The 6,388-nt window shown below is 44.7% G+C and overlaps 1 non-coding gene across 1 annotated transcript; it reads left to right on the top strand.

The window, feature by feature from the left end:
- Positions 1 to 380: 380 nt before the first annotated feature.
- LOC116087926 lies at positions 381 to 544 on the top strand. Its single transcript, XR_004117701.1, has one exon. It is a non-coding gene; the product is annotated as a U1 spliceosomal RNA (small nuclear RNA).
- The last annotated feature ends 5,844 nt before the right edge of the window (positions 545 to 6,388 follow it).

The raw sequence follows: 6,388 nt of genomic DNA, 5'->3' as shown, positions 1-6,388 counted from the left end.
TCTCATGTATCCATCTACTCTTCATGCCATATATTTTTAATATGTTTTCACTGATCCTTTAACTCTCACATCATGTTTTCTCTCTCTCTCTCCTCTTCCCCCTGCTCTCCATTTCTCCCTCCATCCCTAACCACCCTCTCAGAAAATGGTTTAAGCCAGATGGGGTTCCAGTACCAAGAAGCTATCTCCAACTGATACCTGCTGGCAAAGAAGAGAAATCAGTTTTCTCCAATGGAGTATCACTGGGTACATCAACCACACTTCAGAGAATGCTCAGGAATAGTGTGTGTGTGTGTGTGTGTGTGTGTGTGTGTGTGTGTGTGTGTGTGTGTACTATTGGCTTTCTTAATTTAAAAAAAGCAATTATTGAAACAATTTGAATACTTACCTGGCAGGGGAGATACCACGATCACGAAGGTGGTTTTCCCAGGGCGAGGCTTATCCATTGCACTCCAGATGTGCTGACCTCTGTGATTTCCCCAAATTCGGGAAACTCGACTGCGTAATTTGTGGTAGTTGGGGACTGTGTTCGAGCTCTCCCCCCCTTCAAAAAAGGAAACGATTTGAAAATGTTTTTTAGAAAAGATATAAAAAACTGTAGTCTAAGCCAAGCACACATTTAGGGGTAAGCAAACAGGCTGAACAATGGGAAGTGGCCACCCAGTGGCCCACTTGGAGCAGGGTTGCAATCCCTGCCTCCCTACTGCCCCCTCAGGTCTGTTCTCTGCACCAGCTCAGCCCTGACCAAACATCCTCAAACAGATGAAACCTCCCTGCGTGGACAAGGTGATGGGGTGAGTTCCTAGCTGGTTCATAGGTAGTTGAGACCTCCCCCGATGGGCAGGGTAACGGGATGAACATCGTAATGGGTGCTGCAGTTGGAAATCAGGTTGGCTGCTTGGATCCAAGAAGGGAGGAAAAGCAGGTTTAGTGGGAGCCCACGCTCTACTCTCTTCCTCAGATCTACCTCTGCAAATGCTGGGAGGCAATCAGCATAGGGGAAAATGTAATTACCCAAGTTGGAGCAGGGCCAGGACCTCATTGCCCAGACTGAGGAAACGTTGAAGGACTGACTGACTCCTCGGGCCCCAGCCCTCACAGTTGGAACCCAGTAGCCAAGGAAATGAGATGGTTTCCATGGAGACTCAAGTCTCCCTTCCTGAAGCCTCCGAGCTGGGAGGGCAGGTCCCTGGTGGCATCCCTGTAGGTGGTATCCCTGCTGCATCCTCACACTCTTGCCTGGGATGTGAGTGACAGGCACTTGAACTTTTGCATTGACACACTGGCGTTTAGATTTATAAAGTTATTGTTAACTGGGACCGCTGCTCGACCTGACCCCACTGGTGTTTGACTAAAAAAACCATACCAAGATCACACACCAACAAAGACCAGTCCTGGAAGGCAGATTAAAAGTTCTCTGAAGAGAAAACCTCTGGGAGAGGGACCACATGCAACCTTGTTCCCCATAGTCCCTGGCCTTGGTGCCCTTGTTGAAGACTAAGAAAGTTGAAGGTCAGATCCAAAAGCTTGAGATCACTCCAGCTTTCCAGTTCTCCATGGCTTCCTAAGTCCTCCCCCATGGATCCCACACAGGGGTCCCCAAAGTCTGTGAGAAAGCCAGCTGCACGCAGGCCCCATCAGCAGGGGAGCCGGATGTTCCAAGTAGACTGGCATGTGCAGTCATTAAGGACGCAACACAGAGGGAGGGATTCATACAACTCTCCTTCCATTGGTCTGTCTGGTGGTCCATCTATCTACTCATCGCATGGGAAGGAAGAGAACAGGAAGGCATTTCACTGACAAGGGTTGGCCAATAGCAAGCAGGAAGGTAGTTAAGGCCCACCTGAGCTCTAGGTGCTCTCTGCCGCAAGTGGGGTCAAGGTGGCTTCCAACAGCTGCCATTAGTGCAAGCGACACTCCTGCAGGTGCTGTCCTGGGGTAGCCCAGCCCTTAGTTACTCCTTGGCTAGAGAAGGATGCTTTGTTTAAGAGCCTCTGTTCGATTTGCCAAGCCAGCACAGGCTCTTACGGGGAAACAGTGGGGGACGGCTCCACGCATGGAGAAATAAGTGTCTTTGCTCAGGGCAAAATCTGCTGTTTGGTGAGCTGCTCTGGCTTCCCTTTGTGTCAGTATGATTTGAGGGAACCATTAAGCTTTAACAATGCAGAAAATAAATCCCCATTAAAATATATGCACCTGAAAGAGCCGAGTTCTCAACCAGGCTGCAGAGGAGCACAGGCACCTCCCATCCCTGCCTGTCACTACCCCCACTGTCCTTCAAGGCCAAGTTAGGAGGCCTCTTACTCCAGGAAGCCTGTCCTGATTCTTCCTAGCTAAGAAAGATCTCACTCCCTTCCAGCCACCTATAGCCATTTATTTATCATGCGCCCACAGTAGGTTTTTACTTGGAAGGTGCTGAGAAAGGCTTATAGTGGAAGTTCTACAGAGTGGCTGTTCAGTGCCCTTTGGCTTTGTCTCAACTTCCTGTTCGCACTTCACACCTTGTCCCTTTCTACACGTAGTATGGGCTCCTGATGTGTTGAATGAATGACCGTACTTACTGGCCGACTCATACACCCTGTGACTCTGCAGCCAGAGCAAAACGGAAAGCCACTGAGCTCAAGACTTCTATCAACCGCCCCTTGTCTGTGAGTCTCCCTCCCCCAAGTTGAGTCAGCTCATGGCTCGATTTACCAGAGGACCCTCCCTGGATTCTGACCGGATTTTCACTGGGCACCCATCTCTGACGTCACTGCGGCTGTATATGGTCATGTGGTCTCTAGCTGGCGAATAGTGTCAGGATTGCTAAGTCAGCTTGGGGATGGATGACAAAGATGGTGAGAACCTGGAGAGGAATAATTGCCGGATCTGGAGTAGAAGAAAGAGGAAGGGCACTCGGCCCAAACTTCCCCTGTGCGACAGCTTCTGGCACTGATAGCTAAGAGGACCCTAGATACCCTACCACTAGCACCACCTGGATCCTCAGGCTAGAAGACCTGGGCTGTTCGCAGTATTGGTCAGCGAGGCTTCTTTTTGCACTGGGCAGCAGCTGATAAAGAGATGAAGAACTTGTCACAGTGCGGAGAATCCGAGGAGTGCCCAGCCCTAGACGGAACATCTATGTTGACCTGATCACCACCAAGGCTCAGGGAACATAGGGATGGGAAGAGCGTAGGAGCAGGACGATGGAGGAAGTCTGTGGAATGCTGGCCTCTGAACACGATACACGCCTCTCTCACCCATAAACTCATGCTCTGGTTACCTGCATCACACCTACACAAAATTAACCAGCAAATATTCCAGCATGGATGGTATGGAAGCTACACTGTCTATATATACTATATACTATAGATTATATCCAGGCCCCACTTCTGACTGAGGAGGCATTGGAGATTGAGAATCACTGGGGCCAGGATCGTTCTACTTGGAGAAAGGGGATGCTGATAAGCTCCCCATGCCTCAGGGGACAGCGCCACACCCAGGACATGTGGCCAACACTAACTGGACTCAATGGGCTATAAAAAAATGAAAATATGAAATTGGTAGGGGGTGTTGGGGACACATGGGGGGGCTGGAAGTGGAAAATTAAGGGTTGCTATGATTGTATTTCATGGCACACATCTGTGAAATTCTTAAAAAATAAAGAAAATTTTGAGAAAAGAAAGGGCAGGGGACAAATGGCAGGAAGATGTCACTAATTGAATTAGATCTTAACGTAATAAAACTTGAAATAGTTCATCAGAACACAGGAAAAAAACACTCGAAATTTTAGAGGGGAAAAGGCCTTATCGGAATATAAACATTCCATAAAACAAAAGAATTACAAACTTGAATGCATAAAATTAAAATGTTTTGCTTAGAAAACATGCCATGAGCAAAGGCAGAAGATGAAGAGCCAGCTAAGAAAAAATATTTGCAATAAAAACTATGAGGCTCTAACAGCCTACGTATAGAAATGGCGCCCACAAATCAACGAGAGAAAAATCTAACTGCCCAATACAAAACTGTCGAGGAAATATAAACAGAAAATGAAATATGCCCAGGTTTCCATAATCAGAGAAAGATCTCTGACTCAGTCAGAAAAATGCCTATCTCTATACTATAAGACATCATCAAATTGACTATTTTAAAAACTTCGACAATACAGTGGAATTTGAGGGAAAGAGTCAGCCTCAAATGCTATTAGTGGATGGGTGCTACCATTCTAGAAACTGCAAGTATATATCTATCATCTTAATATATCAAATATAAAGTCTTTGAGAAATATATTTTAGGGCTGGAGAGATGACTCCAAAGGTCCTTAGTTCAATTCCCAGCAACCACATGGTGGCTCACAACCATCTTTAATTGGATCTGATGCCCTCTTCTGGTATGTCTGAAGACAGCTACAGTGTACTTACATATAATAATAAATAAATAAATCTTTTTTTAAAAGAAAGAAATATATTTCAAATATATACTTTTTTGAAATTGTGCATCTATGAAATCATTCTCTATATGCAGATGCAGTCACATCTGTGAACAGCAGCGGGGTAGTGTTTAGAGGAAGTCACTTAAAACATATTAAATGCCTTATAGAAAACACTCATTCACTCATAGGGTATCTACGCCACAAAATGCTCCCTAGCCATTAATGCAGCCATGAGACAGCAATACAGCCTTGAAATGGAGCAATCTCAAGGATGAAATGCTAAAGAAAGCTCTTTGCAGGGCATCTACGATCTGTCAGTAAATCGTCTGAGAGCATCATACGTTTCTATACAGTTTTATGTCTTGAGTGTATTTCTGTATATTCAACTCAAACCCTGCAACATTCAGGGCATCGTTACTAATCTTCCCATCTCACAGACAAGGAGGGCAGGCAGGCCTCCTCAGAGTTAAGCCACTTTCCATTATGAATATGCATTTGTGTGTTATGAATATGCATTTACATATATGAATATGCATTTCCTATGTCTTTTCTCTCCATGATTCAAAGTGAATATTCACATGAAATATATTTTTACAGTTTTATATTTCATCTTCATTACATATTATTTACTGAGCTCCTAGTTTTGGCTTGTGTATTTTAGTAGTTTTAGAGTTTGCAGTGAGCTTTTGTTCTCTACCCAATGGTCAATCTCTCTAATTCTTTGGACCTTATACTCATTGTAACACAAGATCCAACTCCTAACAACTTCACGCCTGAACCCGTTCCTTGAATACATTGCTTACCATGGGCATTTCTGCTATCCTGTCTTGTCATCTTGTAGACCTGGTTGTTTTGTGTGAGTGTCAGACTTCGTAGGAACCGATTGGAGTCTAGATGCTGTCTGCTTCCAGAGAGTGTCTGCTTCTGCTTTGGCAGGAGGGCTAGAGAGGAGGCACAGGCAATTACAAACCATCTTAGTTCAACCAGGACGTTCCCAGAGGTGTTGAAGTCCCAGCCTGGGCTGTGCTGCTGATCCTCAATAAACCAATTAAAAATACTGGAAAATAGAGAGAAGAAATCCATTCAATGCCATCACATTGAGAAAATAAATAAAAAGAGCTAGTGATTCCTCACAATACACATACATACCCCAAGTCTGTCCTTGGGTCCTGATATGAGGTTTAGGTTTCAACAGAGAGCAAGAAGAATGGATAACTCAGCCAGTCCTAGAGCTGTCCTGCCAATCATTGATCCATAACTGCCTTACTCTAGCACATCAGTCCTCGACCTCCCTAATGTTGCAACCTTTAATACAGTTCCTCATGCTGTGGTGATCCCAACCATGAAGTTATTTTCAATGCTACTTGAAATGTTGCTACTGTTATAAAACATAATGTAAATATTTTTTGGAGACAGGTTTGCCAAAGGGGTCATGACCCACAGGTTGAGAGCTGCTGCTCTGATCTCTCAGAATAAGGTAACAGGACAGAACTGTGTCAGGTAAGATGTCTTAGTGTCCATGCATCAGATACCATGTTATACATGTTTCTGTGTGTGTGTGTATGCATAAATGGGGAAGCGAAAGGACAACCTCTAATGCCGTCCAGTTCTATTATTATTGTTATTATTATTATTATTATTATTATTATTATTATTACTATTACTATTATTTTACTTTATATGTATAGGTGCTTTGCCTTCCCATATGTCTGTGCATCATTTGCCTGCTATAGAAGCTAGAAGAGAAGCCGGGCAGTGGTGGCACATGCTTTTAATCCCAGCACTTGGGAGGCAGAGGCAGCAGGATCTCTGAGTTCAAGACCATCCTGGTCTACAGAGTGAGTTCCAGGACAGCCAGGGCTACGCAGAGAAACCCTGTCTCAAAACAAACAAACAAACAAACAAAAACCTAAAAGCTAGAAGAGAGAACTAAATTCCCCGGAACTGGATTTAGACAGTTGTAATTTGTCGCGTAGA

This window comes from Mastomys coucha, unplaced genomic scaffold, assembly GCF_008632895.1.
Source record: "Mastomys coucha isolate ucsf_1 unplaced genomic scaffold, UCSF_Mcou_1 pScaffold13, whole genome shotgun sequence".
NCBI lineage: Eukaryota > Metazoa > Chordata > Mammalia > Rodentia > Muridae > Mastomys > Mastomys coucha.
This window is presented reverse-complemented; position numbering and strand designations above follow the sequence as displayed.